Below are 18,205 nucleotides of genomic sequence, written 5' to 3' on the forward strand. Positions count from 1 at the left end.
TCCAGGATCACAACCAATCGTGGTGGACTGAGGGATGAAGGCTCAGTGAGTGATGAACGGTAGTGTGGGGTAAAGGTATTCATCTACGGCACTGTCTCAGCACCTATGGAAGAGGCAATTTCAAGGACAACACAGGCTCTGTGTTCAGTGAGCACCACATTTTTAAGCACAGACTCTTAAGTTCTTCATATAATGCTTTCTATGCTCCGTGGAAGTCACTGCTGTCATTCCCGTTTTACAGATGAGGAAACAAACTCAGAGTGATGAATTAGCTTGTCCAAATCCCTCAGGAAGTAGACCTAGAAGCAAACCTAAGGTCTGTCTAACTTCTGAGACCTTTTTATAACCGATAGCCTGCCTTTGCTCTAGAGAGCTGGGCTTCAGTGAAGGAGCTGGACCATGTCACTGGCACCCCAGCGAAGCTCTGGAAATACCAGGTGCCACCCGCAGAGCTGGCAGCTGGGGATTGCCGGCGTCAGCAGTGATGGGCGGGGGCTTTGGGGCAGCTGTGGAAGACGGTGCTGGTGGTCTCAGTCAGCACTGACCTCATGGCATAATAGCTGACATTTATTGGGCATTATGATGTGCCAGACACTGCTTGAGTACTTAATATGGATTCATTTACTTAATTTCTACAACGATCCCCATATTTACAGATTAAAAAACCAAGGCCCAGAGAGTTACAATAACTTTCTTAGATAACACGTCTAATAAATATGGAGCCAAGATCTGAACCCAGGCACGCTGACTGCTGGGCTTGAGTGCTTCTGCCCTGTGCTGCCTGCCTCAGGTGTGCATAAGGGACAAGGTATCTTGAAGTGTGTTTACTTTCTTGGTAGTGCACGCCAAGAAAGAAGAGGGCAAGTGTGAAGGACTGCAAAAATGGCCACAGTGGTTTGCAGTCCCTCCCATCAGCACTTGAAGCCCATGTCCTCACCACTTGAGTCTGGCCAGGCCTGTGACTCGCTTTGACCAAGAGAATGTGGTGGAAGCAAGGTTGTATCAGTTCCAAGCTCAGGCCTCATGAAACCTTGTCACTTCACCTGTCCCCATGCTTGAAACCCTGCTTCCCCATGAAGAAGCCTGGGATAGGCTCGCCTGCTGGAGGAGAGGCACGTGGCCCAGTCTCCCTTTCACCCCAGCTGACAGTCTGGTAACCACCAGATGTGTTGAGCGAGGCCATCCTAAACTATCCAGTGACCTGCCAGCTCACCACAGACACACAGCAAGCCCAGCAGAGCCAGGCTAGACACTGCCCAGCTGGCTCACAGAGACATGAGCAAATAAATACATGTTTATTGTTTTAAGCCACTGGGTGGCTTCTTATGCAGCAATAAGTACAGCAGAGAATACCTCAAAGAGACGGAAGTTGGAGGATTCCCACTGAACAGTAGGGATAAGTAGAAACCCCAAGAAGGGTTCAGAGGAAAACGGGTGGGGGCTAGGGAAGAACCTGCCTGGGTTCCTCAAAAACCCAGCACCCCCACTTCTTCTGCTTCCACCAGATGGAGGAGTTACGATACTTTTCTGGAGAGAAACCCGGGATAGACAGAAAAGAAGCTGAAAGTGAGAGTACTGGGTTGATTTTGCAAAAAGTCCCCTATCTTGGCAAATACAATGGTGCTGCATGTTCGGCAGAGAGGGGACTTGGGAGAGCCCCCCGAAGCTCTCCCTGGGATCCTGTGAGCCATGGAAGAGCCCTAGCTATTCCCATAGGGATAGCCGTGATCCAGGCAATAAACTGTGTGAGCCTGAATTCAAGTAGCAGCTCTGAGAATGAGAAGACGTGGAAAGAGGAAAAAAATGTTTAGGACGTACAAGGGACAAGAAAACTCGGGGCCAACTGACGTGGAGGGAATGGCCCCTGTGGGTGGGGCAGCCTGCAATGATCATGCTGTGCAGAGTACGAAAGGATGCCTGGCAACAAAAAACGGGGGTGGGTAGAGTGGAGATCAAATCATACTTATTAAATGTTATTACCATATGAAATGTATATATATTGGTATAATCGTGACTTTTTGGTGATGCCATTGGCGATTTTTTGACACAGCCTGACATCTGCCCTTGTTTTAAAGGGTTAGTTACCCTTCCTTCAGGCATTTGAATTTTAAGAAGAATCAAAGCCTGCAAGTAAAGGGATGATGCTGTATTGGTGGAATTTCAGGCAGCCATTGAAAGTGGAGTAAGGGTTTTTCCTTTAGGTGGGTCCCTTCCCTGGGCTCTTGGCCTTGATGCCAGCCATGGAAACACAAAATGCATTTCTCAGGACCTTGGCGTCTTACACTTTTAACTCTCTTCCTCCAAAGTTGTCCCATTGCTTTTCAGATTAGGGGGGCGGCTCTCCCTTTCGCTCCAGAGCGTGGGGGCGGGGAACGACGGAGCCCCGCGAGGCCGCCAGAGGGCGCTGCACTGCCGCCGGGTGCGCCGCGCCGCCTGGGCGTGTGGCCTGGCCTGGGCATTTTTGTGTTGTTTAAATGCCAGCGTTTACTGCTCACTCCTTTCTCAAACATGTTTCTAATTTACCTGGTATCTCTTCTACGTGAAAAGCTTAAGGGGGAAAAAATGCACGCTGAACTTGAGTTCCAGGGTGGGCAAAAGGGGGTTGACACTAACTGCAGTTTCTTTCCTGAAACCTCCGGGACAGGGGCAGAGCAACCAGCAAGGGTTCCCCAGACGCTGCTCCCAGGTTCCGGCAGAGGCACAATGACACATGCACTCCGAACCCAGCGCCTGGAAATGCTCTCTTAACAGCAAACACGCGCGCCGGCTTTCCTCTCCAGAGGGCGATCGTGGCGGTGGCCGGCCAGCCAGGTCCAGGAGCTGGTGGCCGAGGGGCCGGGGAGGCGAGGCACGGACGCAGGGGCCCGCACCGGCGGCCGAGCTCACATCGCCGCCGTGGCTCTGGCCGCCTCGCCTCTGGGGAGCAGGGGCGCGGGGCGAGGATCCGAGGGCTCCCGGACGGGGCAAAACAGTGCGGGAGCTCTTCGGGCAGCGGGGCGGGGCGGGGCGCAGGAGGCAGGGGGCAGTCCGAGGGCAGCAGGACAAGGAGGAAAGGGGAGTCCTGTGTGATGGAGGTGGCAGGACGGTTCCTCGGGCTTGGGTGGGAGCTAGGACAGACCGCCACAAACAGAAGTTACCGGGTGAAAGAAACCTAAAGACCCATTTGACTGCTGGGAGGTCTCTGGGAGAGAAAGTTCCTAATCCCTGGGGTGCGGGGTGAGGGGGCTGCGTGAGGTCCTGAGGGGAGTGTCTGATTGGCGGCTAGGTTCTGTTTTTCAGACCGGGGGTGGGGGGGGGTGGGGGACCTGTCCCTGAGGGAGATTTCTCAGTCACTTTTCTCTTGCAGGAAGCTGCTTCTTGCTGGAGCCTCCTGGGATTGGCAGAGTTAAAATCCTTTAACCCAGGATGCCTTGGGCCTTTGTTCTGCTCTGACAATGGAATTGGGTGGAGGGGGCTGGGAAAGTAAGTAGCTGGGTCCAGGGTGTATCCGCGGGGTGGGGGTCTGGTGAGCTGTGTTCAGTCACTGGGCGAAGAAAGCAGTTTAGTCGTGTGTGTGTGTGTGTGTGTGTGTGTGTGTGTGTGTGTGTGTGTGAGAGAGAGAGAGAGAGAGAGAGAGAGAGAGAGTGTGTGTGTGTGTGAGAGAGAGAGAGAGAGAGAGAGAGAGAGAGAGAGAGATGGGGAGGGTGTGAAGGAGCCCAAGACAGGGCACCAGCTCGTTAACACATGTGTATGAGTGCCTGCTGTGTGCTCAGCAAACCCTTAATTACCCAGGGAGACCTTCCAAAACTGAAACTCAATATTTGTCCCTAAAAGGTTGGGTAATGGGTTTTTCTTGCATCTGAAATTCAAGGACTGATCTCTGGGTCCCCTGGGTTCCCAGATTCTTCTAGATGTCTTCTAAAATTCTCTGCTCCCACAGGACAACACTTAGTTAAGGACACTCAGAAATACATACCCTCTTAACCATACTAATCATTCTACTAAATACTTTGCTTTGAACATATCCTGTCTTTGAATTACAGTTGTTCACAGCACTCACTAATTCAAAGGACTTAGAGTGACAACACTTACGCCCTCCCACCATGTGGACTTCCCTCACCCACTTCCACACACATTCTCCCCTGTAGCCAGCCTGGCCTTTCAACGGCCCCTTTGATATACCTTGAATTCTGCAGCCTCCCTCTCTCTGACCCTGCAGTTGCCTTCCTGGGACACCCCCCTCATCTTCACAATCTAGCCAATCATGTCCTCCATTCAGTTCTGACATCAGTCAATCAGCTAACATGCATTTACTGAGAGCCTCCTATGCGCAAAGCATGTTCTGGACCCTGGGGACACATCAGAGACCAAGACAAATAACTGCCCTTAAGGATATCATGTTGTAATGGGAGGGAACAGAGAAGACACAAAGCCAAACAATATTACATGTTGATATATGCACTACAAGGAAGACAAACTAATGTGATAGAGTAGAGGTAGTAGAGTCAGGTGTGTGTGTGTGGGGGGGAGCTGATGGTGCTTTATTTAGACAAGGAAGGCCTCTCTGAGGAGATGGCATTTGAGATCTTATGGATGGAAAGGAGGCTGCCCTGTGGAGATCTCTGTGGGATGAATGCTCTGAGCATAAGGAATAGTAAGTACAAAAGCCCCAAGTCAGGAATGTGCTTATGTTCCAGAGACACTACGAAGGCCATTGTTGCTGAAGCAATGTGAATAAGGAGATTGGGGAAAATAGGCAGGGGCTAGATCAGCAGGTCTTCATAGGCCAAGGTAAGGAGTATGGGCTTATTTTGATTGCAATGGGAAGGCTTTGGAGGGTTTTAAGCTGGGAGTGAAGAGATTTCACTTACCCTCTATAGAGCTCACTGTGGCTGTTTTGCAGAGCATGGACTAGGACCTGAGGAGAACAGTTACTATGTGGTTGCAGAATTTCTGTCAAGAGGAGATAAAACCAGGGTTGGGGCCATGAAGATGGTGAGATGTGGTACTGGTTTCTGGGCCGATTTTAGAGGTGTAGTAGATAGGACTTAATGGTGATCTGACCTATGACAGAAGAGAAGAGTTGAGGATGACTCTTCCATTTTTAGGCTACTTAGATGGATGGGATGTCCATGTTGGGGGAAGTGGTGATCAGTAGGTCTTTTTGGCCATGCCAACACCTATCAGACATCAGCTGGATAGGTAGACAAGTTTGAGTCTGGAATTCAGGGGCGTCTCACCTTCAGACTTAAATTTGAGAACCAGAATGTAGATAGTATTTAAAGTTACGGCCTGGAGAATTCTACTGAGGGAAAGAGGAAAGATAGGAGAGAGAGGGCTGACACTGAAGACACTCCAAAATTTAGAGATCTAGTGGAAGAAACACCTGCGCAGAAGACACTTGAGAACAATCTGTGAAGTTGAAGGGAAACCAGGAATTTTAATTATAAGGAAACTGAGCTAAGAAAGTAGTTCAAGAAGGAAGAGGTATTGGTCCACTGTTACTGAGTAACAAAAAATGACAAAAATCTCAGTGGCCCTGGCTCATTGGCTCAGTGGTAGAGCATCAGCCAAGTGTGTGGAAGTTGCGGGTTTGATTCCTGGTCAGGGCACACAGGAGAAGTAACCATCTGCTTCTCCACCCCTTCCCCTCTTTCCATCCCTGAGCCATGGCTTGAATGGTTTGAGCAAAAGTTGGCCCTGGGCACTGAGGATGGCTCCATGCTTTTGCCTCAGGCACTAAAATAGCTTAGTTGCTGAGCAAGGAAACAGCAGCCTGGATGGACAGAGCATCATCTGGTAGGGGGCTTGCAGGGTGGATCCCGGTCAGGGTGCATGCAGAATTCTGTCTCTGCCTCCCCACCTCTCACTTAAAAAAAAAATTCTCAGTGGCATAAAAAGTAAATATTCTTTTTTCATGAATCTATAGGTTGGCTGGAGGTCGTCTACATGTGGCTGACCCTGGTTGGGTATCTCCAAGATGCAGTTGGGTCTGAGTCTGCTCTACGTACATGTCCCTCATCCTTGCACCAGCAGACCAGTTACGGCAGGTTATTTTCTATGATGATAACATTGGCCCAAAGCCAAGGGGCAAGAAAGTATACTTTACCTCTTGTGGGAGGGACTACCATGTTACACAGGATCAATAATTCAATTGGCCACAGAGTGATCAAACATGTTCAATGCCACTGGGAGGCCGAATGAGATGAGAACCATGAACTGGCCACTGATCTAGTGGAGATGTAGGTCACTGACATCCTTGCTAAGAGCTGTAGCAGAATGGTAAGGATAAATGCCCAGTTGGAGTGGGTGGAGGTAAGAATGGCAGGTGAGAAAGAGGAGTGTCAGAAAACAGACAACTCTCTCAGGAACATTTGCTCTGAAGAGGGGCAGAAAATGGTGAGTAGCCTGGCGGAGATGTGAGGCTAAGAGTATTCTGTTCTTAAGTTTAGGGAATGAAGTCCTGTTTACTTCAATGGTTCTAGTGGAGAGGAAGAAACTGATGGTGCATGAAAGAAAGGGAATCCTTGTGCTGGTGAAAGGGGCAGGGGCCCAAGGCACAGATGGAGGGGTTGGCCACAGATGGACAGAGAGAATGCAGAGCTGCAGACATTCTGGTGGCTTTGGTGGCAGGAGGATCAGGCAGTTGGTCTGACTGTACCTATTTTCTCTGTGAAGGATAGTCTAATGTCAGACAGAGTGAAAGAGGAAGGGGTGTTGAAAATGTGCAGAGAGAGGAGAAAGTGTGAAATTGTTGCACTGTGGAGAGAGAAAAGGAATTTTCTAAGAAACTAGTACGATTGTCCAGCAGTTCAAATGCCGTTCAAAATTTATAGCCATAAATTTGAAACGAGTCCATCCAGAGGAGCTGGGTAATCTTCTTCAGTAGTGTTCAAACTGCTCTGTTGCAGGTGTGAAGTACAGTTGGGTTTTCGCCAGGTGAATTTGATGGAGAGAGACCAGTATAAGGAAGTTAAGAGTGTTTGCAAGGAAGATTTTGCACACTGGATCATGACATCTAGCTGCTAAGGCGTGAAGTCCTGAGGGGAGATAAATAATAGTGAAAAAACAGTAGAGGGAGTGATGGATTGGAAGTCTTAGGTGGATAACTGGTGGAGGGGGAAGGACTGAAGTGAGTGAATTTGAGGGCTGACAAGTGGTAGGATCTTTGAATCAGATTTTAGAGATCATTGAAGCCATTCATGGTTTTGCGGTCTAGGGTATGACCAGGAAGCTAAGGTGGGCAGGAGAAATATATTGCTAGGGCTAGAGCAGTCAAGGGACTTAAGGACTAAGTGTTGGGTGGGTCATCAGCACTGATGCGGAAATCACAAGAATGATGACAGTAGAAAAGAAAGAACCCAGTTCTAAAATCCTCAAGGGACAGAAACAGTGACAAGGAGGCTGACAAGGTGACACTAACTAGAAGTCATAAACTCTGATGACATTCCAAAGGACCTGGGGCGTTTTTTTGGGGGGGCAGATTAGAAAGTTCAATGAGAAGTGACAGCAACACTTCCAGCCAGCCTCTATTGGAAGTGAAGAAAGTGAAGGCGCTAGTCTTGCTGGAGACTGAGAGTAGAGGCAGAAGTAGGGTTTGGGAGGCTGGGGGGGGGGGGGGGAGGGGAGTGGGGGGTGGCTAGGGGTTGCGGCAGAGGTGAGTGAGCATAAGCCATGATGGGATTGTTCTGCCTGGCCCCTGGAGGCCCTGGTAGCAGTTTCAGGGCAGCCACACCTGCCCCTTTGTACAAACTCTCGGATTACCCTGGGGTGGGGGGTGGGGTCCGTAATAGCTTTCCTTTCCAGGAACCTCTATAACTTTGGTTGCTTATGATTTTCATTTAGGACTTATTATCTACTTTCTGGTGTCTTCAGCGTTTTTCTGTGTGGATTTTTTTATTTTCTCAATTAGACGCAAGTTTGGGCAGAACCCCAGCTGTGCCATTTTGCACCAGTCAAGTCCAGTACAACACCTGACACGGCATGGGCGCTTCACCAGTGTTTGCTGATTGAGTGGGATACAAATGCGGTGATGGTTTCTCTTTAAGACCAAGAATGGAGCCGTGGGAAGGGGCGGGGGGAAGGGGTCCTTCTGCCCGAGGCCCCGATTCACCCCTGTCCCCACCCCCACCCGGGCCAGCTGCCGCGTGCCCGCCCCTCCCCCGCGGCCACAGCCGCTCGATCCGAGTAACCCGACGCCTCGGCCCGCTCCCCCTCCCTACCCGGGCTTCCAGTGGCCAATGGCCGCGGCCAGAGTCTCCGCTGGGAGCCGCGGAGCTCTGGCGGCGCCGCGCGGCCGGGCTGGAGCTGGGGCACCCGGAGGCAAAAGCCTGCCCGACTGCGACTGAGCCTGCAACTCCCGTTCCTAGCCTCACTCTCCACCCCCTCCCTTCTGTGCTGCTCTGCCTCAAACCTGAGAGGCAGAAATGCGAGGCCCGGTACCCGGCAGTCAGCGCAGACTTTGGCACCCAGAGGGTTAAGCTGATGCCCTCCCAGCCCAGAAGTCAGGACACTTGCGTTCTAGGCCCCTACTTGGTCTTTTACCAACTGAGAGACCTTGAGCAGTGAGGGAATCTCTGAGCCTCAGTTTCGTCACCTGCAGTGGAGGCTGTACCTATCCACCTGCGGATGAGGGCCTGGGAGGACCCCGCCAAGTGAAGGGTGTGAAAGCCCTCCTGCATTAGTCAGAGAATGGCCAAACCCGAATCACTGCGACCTGTCACCACCTGCCCCTGTAGCAGATGATCTCTGCAGCTCCTCCTACTCACCAACCAGGGAATCCCCTGGGTTCAAAGCAGGAGCCTGACATAGCTGCCCTTTACACCCGGTCCCAGTTCCGCACTTCCTGCGGCTCCTCACTCCCAAGGCTGAAGTCAGCTGCTGGGTTTTAGCAGCCCTGGGGAAGAAGCTGGAACTTTGTGCTGGGCTGGCAGGATGGAGCAGGCACCTGTCCGATTACCTATTTTATCTTTCTGACTAGAGTGTCAGAAGTATTAAGAGGAAAGCCTCACGAATGATGCCTTTTTTCCCCGCCAAATGATTACAGCTGCGAACTCCTGCCAGTTACTGTCCATGGGCTACAAATACTCGAGCATCAATCCGTAACTTTGAGCATAGTACCTAAAAGAAAAGCAAATGAGAGTTCAGAAAATACCTTATAGTTTTAAAGAAAGGGAAGAGAGGAAGTCTTTGTCAAGGAAGCGTTATTTTAACATTTACAGCTTCCTCACACTCCTACAATGAAAAGACATGGGTTGCCTATGGTGATGAGGACACGTGGGGGTCCACTGAGTTCTTTGTTTCTAAAGCCATGTCCTGAACAGGCTCCCAGGTTGGCTCCTGGAACCTGCAGCCTTGGCTCACAGACCCTTTCTCTGTGAAAGGTCTGCACTGGGCTGGCAACCCTGGAGCACCTCGCCTGGGATGCAGTGTCATTCCGGTAAACTGCTCTATCTTCCCTGGGGCTTGGACTCCAGGGCCAGAGAGCCCCCTCAGGGCCTCTGCCCCAGATGAATCCAAAAGCAGGAAGTGACCTGGAGTTCACGGAGGGGGTCCTTCGGCAGGGAGAGGGAGAGGCGCCCACCAGCCCAGGCCTGATGTACTGCAGGCTTCCTGAATTCATTTGCTTCCAGACCTTTTTAGCCTTGCCAACGCCTGTGTGAACGATCAGAACAGCTGAAAGTTTGTAGCAGGAAAGCACCAGGTGCAGAACAGGTCCCAGTCTGACTTAGAAACAATTAGGGGCTGGGCTCTTAGGGGCTGACATTCCTGCCTTTGCAGACAGGCAGGAATTGCTCACCCTTGGAAAAGGGTGCGACTTCTGAGCCTGTGCTGGGGCTGCAATAAGCCTGGGACACAGGGCTGGGGTGGAAACTGGGAGCCTCCTTCCTCTGAAGCACCAGGACGGCGACACAAAGGGCCTCCTCTGCCGGCCATGCAGAAGGGGATGGGCTGACCGGGAGGGCCGGGACTGTCACCCAGTCAGAGCCAGGCAGCTGCAAATGAAACACAGGCCTAGAAGGCACAGACAGGCACTCAATCTTTCCCAGAGCCAAGAAATCCTGGCTAGAAACTTGACTATGGAGTAACGAAAGGCACCGGGAAATACTTGAAACCAGGCGAGACCCCTGGTAATGTTGGACTCTTGACAAACAAGGAGCGGAGCCAAATGTTTTTCTCCCTGCCTGGCCCAAACACAGAGGCAGAGCTGGCCAGAGAGGCCCCAGGGGAGGTGGCGGAGGAGGCGAGGAGGGACCCAGCAGGAAAAGGAAAGCAGGCAGCGTGTAATTTTTACCCTGCTCAGACCCCAGGGCTCTCATACAGGAGGTCGGCAGAGCCCGGAGTTCCCCCCTTGCCTTCCATAAGGCCAAGGTCACTCAGACCTGCTGGAGACACTCACAGGGACTATGGAAACTCCAACATGGTAGCGGGAAGTCGCCAGCTCCTAGGGCCCAGGCTGCATGGGTGAGCTTCCATTTGAAGAAGGGGAGTTTGCCAAGGTAACTGCTCGGGGAAGGCAACACCCCCGCCTCCAGACTCAGACTGTAAGAACAGGCTCAGTTCTTACACCGAGGGCTCAGCCTGCTTTATTGTCAATGAATCTGCACAGTAGCATGCTATGGGGAAGACTTATAAACCCACTACGGAATTTTCTTTTATTCATATTCTTGTAATGTGTGAAAGGGGGGTTACCTTTTTAAAGCTCTAAAATTAAAGAAAATAAGAAATCATCCTGTGTTGAGGATGGAGTCCCTGGGTCAAGTCTCTATCCTTTGCTGGGTCTTGGGGGAAAAAAAAGGAAATAAAAAGAAATGTGCCACAGTACGAAGTCTTCTTTAAAATTTTTTTTCTTTATGAATATAAAAGTAGAACATGCTCTATAAAAAGAAATTCAAACGAAAAGTATAAAAGAGGGAACAAAAATAATCACCTATAATCCCACAATGAGGGATAGCCCTGATATGATTTGTGTGTATTTTTCCTCCACTATTTCCCATGTATATAGATATGAATTAAAATCATTAACATAAGAATAAACTTAGCCTTCTTTCTTCCCCTGCCCACTGGAGAAAATCTTGAATTTGCCTAGAGAGAGGAAGAATTATTATCACTTGCTGAGCAGAGCTAAGTTGATCTACATAATAAAAGAATGAAGTGGGACAATGAAGATGTTCTGAGCAGGAAAAGCCTTATGGACCGGAGTTCAGTAGAATGTTCAGGTTGTAGCACATTTGAGTCTCTGGAGCAGCTATGGGACAGCAGGCACTGGGCTGGAAGGAATGGGCTTCTGAGATGCGCTGATATGGATATGACCTGAAGCCCTTTTAATGTTCTCCCAGAGATGAGATTAAAGAATGGAATTTATTTTGTATAATTTTGGCCATTAAGCTGTGCATTTAGTCTGTATAAAGATTGGTCTCCCCTGTCATTTGCCAGGGTTATGTTGTAAAGCCAGAAGCCACGGCCAGGGCCACTATCACAGCAGCCCGGCCTATGCAGGTTCGCATTGGATTCGGACAGTCGGTAAAGAAACCATGGAGCCAAAAACTGGTGGGCCATAGTCTTTAATCTAGCTTGCACCCGGCGGGCAAGTAAAAATACACACTGGGCTCCAAAACCCAGTCACATTCAGTGCTCACAAAGCTACTGATTTATTCGAGTTTCCTAGAATCAAAGGTTTCTAGCTCACCAGCCTTATTCTCCTCAGTTCCCCATCTCCTTCCTTATCCCAGATACAAACTCTGTACAAACTGGCATCTCACTCAGCACTCCGCCATCTTGGCTGCTTTTCCTGGCCTTCTCCACGTGGCCTCCTCCCGCTGCTGGCTCTATTCTCTCTGCTCTCTCATGCTAACCTCAGGAACCAAGAGCCAAGCTCTCGTTCAGTCCCCATTTTATAGTGTAGAAATCCAAACCCTTAATCCAATATACAAAACAGGGAAGTCTCTAATACAAAGTCACTTCTCTGAGGCATGATTGGATTGTACCGCCCTACATCAAAAAGGGTGGGAAAGGCTTAATCCCAAAACCAAGCCCCAGGTTACAAGGATTCTCAACACACATTAATATCACCTGGGCGACGGCCTCCTTGTGTTATCTTTAACAAAGTGAGCATAATACATTTTATCTGCCCAACATATGTTTTTTAAAGAAGGGGTCACACTATATTTCCTTTTTACATCTTTTGTGTGTGTGTGTGTATTTTTCTGAATGAGAAGCAAGGAGGCAGAGAGACTCCCCCGCATGTGCCCAACCAGGATCTACCTGGCATGCCCACTAGGGGGCAATGCTCTGCCCATCTGGGGCATTGCTCCCCTGCATAAAATCAAAGCCATTTTAGCGCCTGAGGTGGAGGCCATAGAGTTATCCTCAGCGCCCTGGCCAACTTTGCTCCAGTGGAGCCTTCGCTGCAGGAGGGGAAGAGAGAGAGAGAAAAGAGAAGGGGAAGAGTGGAGAAGCAGATGGGTGCTTCTCTTGTGTATCCTGGCTGGGAATCAAACCCGGGACATCCATACACCAGGCCAACGCTTTACCACTGAGCCAACCGGCCAGGGTTTACATCATTTAAAAAAAATTTATTTATTGTTTGACCAAGTGGTGGTGCAGTGGATCAAAGATTGGCCTGGGATGCTGTGGCCCCAGGTTTGAAACCCTGAGGTTTGAGTGTGCGATCATAGACATGAACCCATGGTTGCTGGCTTGAGCCCAAAGGTTGCTGGCTTGAAGCCCAAGATCACTGGCTTGAGCCCAAGGTCACTGGCTTGAGCAAGGGGTCACTCATTCTGCTGTAGCCCCCTGGTCAAGGCACATATGAGAAAGCAATCAATGAACAACTCAGGTGCCGCAATGAAGAATTGATGCTTCTTATTTCTAGCCCTTTCTGCCTGCCTGTCCATGTCTGTCTCTCTCTCTCTCTCACACTAAAAACAAACAAACAAACAAACAAATAAATAAATAAATAAAATTACTTATTGATTTTAGTGAGAAAGGAAAGGAGGAAGAGAGAGAGAGGCACATTGATCTGTTCCTGTATGTGCCCTGATGGGAATCGAACTGGCAACCTCTGTGCTTTGAGATGATGCTCTAGCTAACTGAGCTATCTGGCCAGGGTATTTTTTTTTTTAAATACCAAATTTCATGGTCTAGTCAGTAAGTGTAGGTATTTGTTACTCTTTCAAACAGCTGCATGGCAGTTCTCCATTTGTCTTCACCGTAATTTATTTGACTCCTCTCCCCTGTTGAGAGTCTTTCTGTTATTCCATGTTCACCGGTATCAACAATTACCCAAAGGCTGTCTCTATGTGGATGTGTCTTTGCATGCTTGCTGGATTTGTCCATAGGGTATGTTCCTAAAAGCCTGACTACAGGTTCAAAAGATAAGAATATTCAAAATTTAATGCACAATGCCAAGAAAAGACTGACTATATTAACACAGTGAACCTCAGGGCTGGATTCTGCTTTTGAATGTAGTAGTGCTGGCAAGGTAAGTCCCAGCAGGCCGAGTGGGCAAAGGTGCCTTGAGAAGAAGCTGAGCCTTGGCATATGGTGAGGAGAGAGGGGAGGGTCTTCCAGGGAAGATGGCAAGGAATTCCAGTGAAGCCTCTATGGAGATTAGGTACCTTTGCTACCCAGCATCCTTTCCTTCAGTGAACGACGCTTTCCCCATTCCACAGTAACCACATTGTGAGCTTAGGGTGGCGCTGACTTCACACCTTCGCCTTCACCTCCATCCTGGGCTGGCTGTCGGGGTGACCATCCTCATCCAGTTCAGTCAGGGGTCTCCATACCCTGTCAGAGTGATTGGTCTAAGGACTGATACATGACCAACCAGCAATAAGTCCTTTCTTGCCCACTAAGCATAATGTGACACCAGAACTGGCAGTGACCCTCTCCTCCTGCCACAGGAAGACTGCTGGGATGAATGCTGAGTGGAGAGATGGGTACAAAACCTTGAGAGCATCGCCGAGTCCCAGGATCTAGCCATGTCTGAAGCCAACAGGGTATATCCTAGACTTTCTGTTCACGTGAGCTCATACATTCCTTTTGTCTCTCCTTCCCCTGTCAATTGTCTTTACATTTTATTTTTTAAACATTGAGTTGTTACCTTTTTGATTGACGTAAATTTTAGTTAACATAAAATTAACTATTTACCATTTTAAATTGTGCTGTTCAGTAGCATTGAGTACATTTACAATGTTGTGCAATCATTGCCTCTATCCAGTTCCAAGATGTTTTCATCACACCAAAAGGAAGCCGTGTGCCCATCAAGCAATCATTTCCTATTTCTTTCTTCCTCTCAACCTCTGGCAACTACAGTGTACTTTTTGCTCTATGGCTTTACCTGTTCTGGAAGTTTCTTATAAATGAAATCATAGAACATGGGGCATTTTGTGTCTGGTTTCTTTCACTTAGCATAATGATTTCAAGGTTTATCCATGTTGCAGAATGTTTAAGTACTTCATTCCTTTTTAGTGCTGAATCATATTTCTCTGTATGAATATACCTACCACATTTTATTTGTCTGTTCTGATGAACATTTGAGTTGTTTTTACCTTTTAGCTAGTATGAATTATGGTACTACAAACATTCAGGTATCAGTATTTGTGTGAAAACTTATTTTCAATTCTTTGAGTATATACCTAGGAGTGGAAGTGCTAAGGCAAATGCAGTTGTGGGATTCAGCCGATTCGCACCAGTTCGGTAGAACTGATACCTAGTTTTTTGTTGAGTTCGTAATAACAGTTGTTAAAATGGCACTTGGAATCAGGGTTCTCTCTAAGATGGGTGCCTCGGCAGCTGCCCAATGTGGAAATCACAAATTTACATCCTTCACTCTTTTTTAATGTTCATCTGTGCCAGAGTGTATTCTAAGTGCCCGTAGTAATGTTCATTCCATCCACAGGTGAAAAAAATTGAAAGTTGAGGACGCCAATCAAGAAGCAATATGGAAATGGAAATATCTTAAATAATAGTTTTATTGGTTTTTGTCAGGAATTATTATTATTATTATTATTATTTTTTTTTTTTTTTGTATTTTTCTGAAGCTGGAAACGGGGAGAGACAGTCAGACAGACTCCCGCATGCGCCCGACTGGGATCCACCCGGCACGCCAACCAGGGGCAACGCTCTGCCCACCAGGGGGCGATGCTCTGCCCCTCCGGGGCGTCGCTCTGCCGTGACCAGAGCCACTCCAGCGCCTGGGGCAGAGGCCAAGGAGCCATCCCCAGCGCCCGGGCCATCTCTGCTCCAATGGAGCTTTGGCTGCAGGAGAGGAAGAGAGAGACAGAGAAGAAGGAGGGGGGGAGTGGAGAAGCAAATGGGCGCCTCTCCTATGTGCCCTGGCCGGGAATCGAACCCGGGTCCCCCACACGCCAGGCCGAACGCTCTACCGCTGAGCCAACCGGCCAGGGCCAGGAATTATTTTTTACAACATCTAGTTTTGTGTACCTCTCTTATTCAGAAATAAGTATTAAATGCATGAAATGATAAACTACCTTTTGGCATATCATTTTTTTATAGTTAAAATGACCATTAGGGTAGAGAACCGGTTGTTAAATTATTGGAATCCCAGCACTGGGCATATGGTAAATCTGTGTCCATATGTTCTTTTTTAGTTGAGCTCAGGTGAAGCGTGTTTCTCTCTGGAGCCACCAAAGGAGTCTGACGTATTCAGCCTTGAAGGAGAAACCAGCATGGCCAAAGCGGGAGCAGTGAAGGAAGGGTTCTGCCTGGAGAGAGCAGGCAAGCAGCGGCGGGCGGGAAACAGCAGGAGGGAGTACATTCTCGAGTGTACTGGGAGGGCCTCAGGCAAAAGTATTTTCTGGACAAGCAGCAGGGCTGAACTGTCTGGAAGACCCACGGAGAAGAGGAATCTTAGAGCAGCTGCTTTGGCTACCTGGTCTGTGAGAGGAAATGCCCCCTCCTTCCTTTTTGTCTTTTTCCTCCCCTCTGCCAGCCCCAGTGCAGAGATGAACCAGCAGGGAGCAGTCTGGGGTGGAGTAGGGGGCGAGAACTCATTTTTCTTTTTCAACAAGAAGGGTTTGTTTCACTCTGTGTCCCCAGAGCTCTAAAGGGGATTGATCTCTCCATTGTGATGAGCCCAGGTCATTCCTCAGGACCACCTTTGAGGGGGGTCAGCCACCTTTCAACAGGTCCCTTCTGCCTGGGTCTCCAGGTAGAGTAAAGCCCTGACCCTGCTCAGAAATCACTGAGGCCTTTGCTTCTGTTCCTTCATTCCCACGATCTACCCTCCCTGCACCCTGCTGTTATCAGTCCATTCTGGGAGGAGAGAGCCAGGACCATTGAGACAGGTCTATGTTTTTTCTCACTCTGATTGCACGTGGGCTGAGGTGTTCCTCAGAGTCAGTGTCTTCCTCACTGTAGCATATGTTACAGGTGGAAAGTGATTGTATTGATATCTCTCTGTTGAGCACCTTCTGTGTGTGTCATTCTGAGCAAACTCCTGGGCCCTGGAGGAAGAAGAGCTGGGCAAGGGTATGGGAGTGACAGAGCACTGGAAACATTAATTACCTAGGACTCCTGACCCTGAGGAGCATGAGCTCAGTGTGCGTGGGGGGAATAGACATGTAGCCAGAGTTGACCAGTGGTAGATTAAAAAAGAGTAGACAAAATTACGATAGTAGGGAAATTTGGGTTTTGATCCCTGCTAGTGAATTTTGATTTACTTAGATACATATTTTTTATTTTTATTATTTTTAGTTTAATACATATTTTAAAATTTTAATCAAAGTAATACTTTCACATAATTTAGGAGCTGAGACTTCCTACCCACAGCCAGCACTAAGTTGCTAGCCAAATGAGGAAGCCATCTTGGAAATGGACCCTCTAGCCCCAGTTGAGCCCTCAGAAGATGCAGCGTCAGCTGAGATTGTCACTAAAACCTTGTAAGAGACCCTGAACCAGAACTGTTAAGCTAAGTTACTCCTGAAGTTTTGACTTACAGAAACTGTGTGAGATAATAAATGTTTATTGTTGTTCGAGGCAGCTAAATTTTGGGGTAATTAATTACACAGCAACAGAGAAATAATACATAATGTTTGCTATTATTCTTTTGGGTCAGTACCCTGAGCAAAAAAGCTGGAGAAGGCTATGTGCTAACCTAGGTGTGCTGTGAACAGTATTAATAACTGAGGACACCTTCCATCTAGGTTGTGTATAACGTGATACACTAAGGAACATCTGGACAAGTTAGAAAGCTTCTTTTGAAATGGTAAATTTTATACTGTCTGAAGTGTGGTTCAGCAACCAGTGTTCCTCATTCACAGATGACCTCAAGTTCTCAGGTGTCAAACATCAAAATGAGAGTTATGGGGCTATTGATCTAATGCAGTTCCCACGGTTAGGAATTGACTGAGCACTTTCATTAGCAACAGCAGTCCAACCATAGATTCATTTGAGTCTGGTCCCTTGTCCCCAGCACGTGGCAGCTCAGCCCTTCCCATGAAAACAGAGTAAAAATCTCTGCAGTATTTCCCAGCGAAACTGGCTTCCTTCCCTGTCACCAGGAGCTGGATAGAGCTGTGGGGCCAATGACAGCTGCGTTTTGTCAGCTGATGTGAGTTCAGGTCCAAGAAGTCCCCACCCCTCTCTCCTCTCAGTACCTGATATTCCGGGAAATCAGCTCTATTTTCAGCCTCCAGGTTTCCTTGTCATTATAAGCGCTGAACTCCTTGGCAGCAGGTGGCCACAGAGCAGCTGAAAAAGAGGAAGATAAAGTGAGACCCACATAGCCTCACAAGGAGATGGTTCTCAACCTAAAGTTTCTGGAAACCTTTGTCTAAAATCACCTCAGCAGTCACCCTTTGACACCTCTACTGTAGTGGAGAGTATGTTTGGTAGGGCTTCTCTCAGTGACTAAAGGGTCAGCTCATTTGAGCCTCCTTCCTTGAAAGAAGTTTGATATAAAACACTTTTATTTTTTAAACTTTTATATTTTATTTATATATTTTTTAATTTAGCGAGAGAGAGAGAGATACAGACAAGAAGGAGCAAGATGAGAAGCATCAACTCGTTGTGGCGCCTTAGTTGTTCATTGACTGTTTTCTTATACGTTCCTTAACCCAGGGTGGGGCTCCAGCAGAGTGAATGACCCCTTGCTCAAGCCAGTAACCTTGGGCTCAGGCCAGTGACCTTGGCCTTCAAGCCAGCAACCATGGGGTCATGTCTATGATCCCATGCTCTAGCCAGTGGCCTTGTGCTCAAGCTG

General features: G+C 48.6%; 1 long non-coding RNA gene across 2 annotated transcripts; it reads left to right on the forward strand.

Moving 5' to 3' along the window:
- Positions 1 to 3,351: 3,351 nt before the first annotated feature.
- LOC136397903 (uncharacterized) lies at positions 3,352 to 10,231 on the forward strand. 2 transcript variants are annotated; one of them, XR_010749935.1, is made up of 2 exons: positions 3,352 to 3,462; positions 7,892 to 10,231. It is a non-coding gene; the product is annotated as an uncharacterized lncRNA (long non-coding RNA). The 2 variants fall into 2 exon arrangements; XR_010749936.1 differs by lacking the exon at positions 3,352 to 3,462 and adding an exon at positions 5,924 to 6,029.
- The last annotated feature ends 7,974 nt before the right edge of the window (positions 10,232 to 18,205 follow it).

This window comes from Saccopteryx leptura, chromosome 3 (genome assembly GCF_036850995.1).
Source record: "Saccopteryx leptura isolate mSacLep1 chromosome 3, mSacLep1_pri_phased_curated, whole genome shotgun sequence".
NCBI classification, from domain to species: Eukaryota; Metazoa; Chordata; class Mammalia; order Chiroptera; family Emballonuridae; genus Saccopteryx; species Saccopteryx leptura.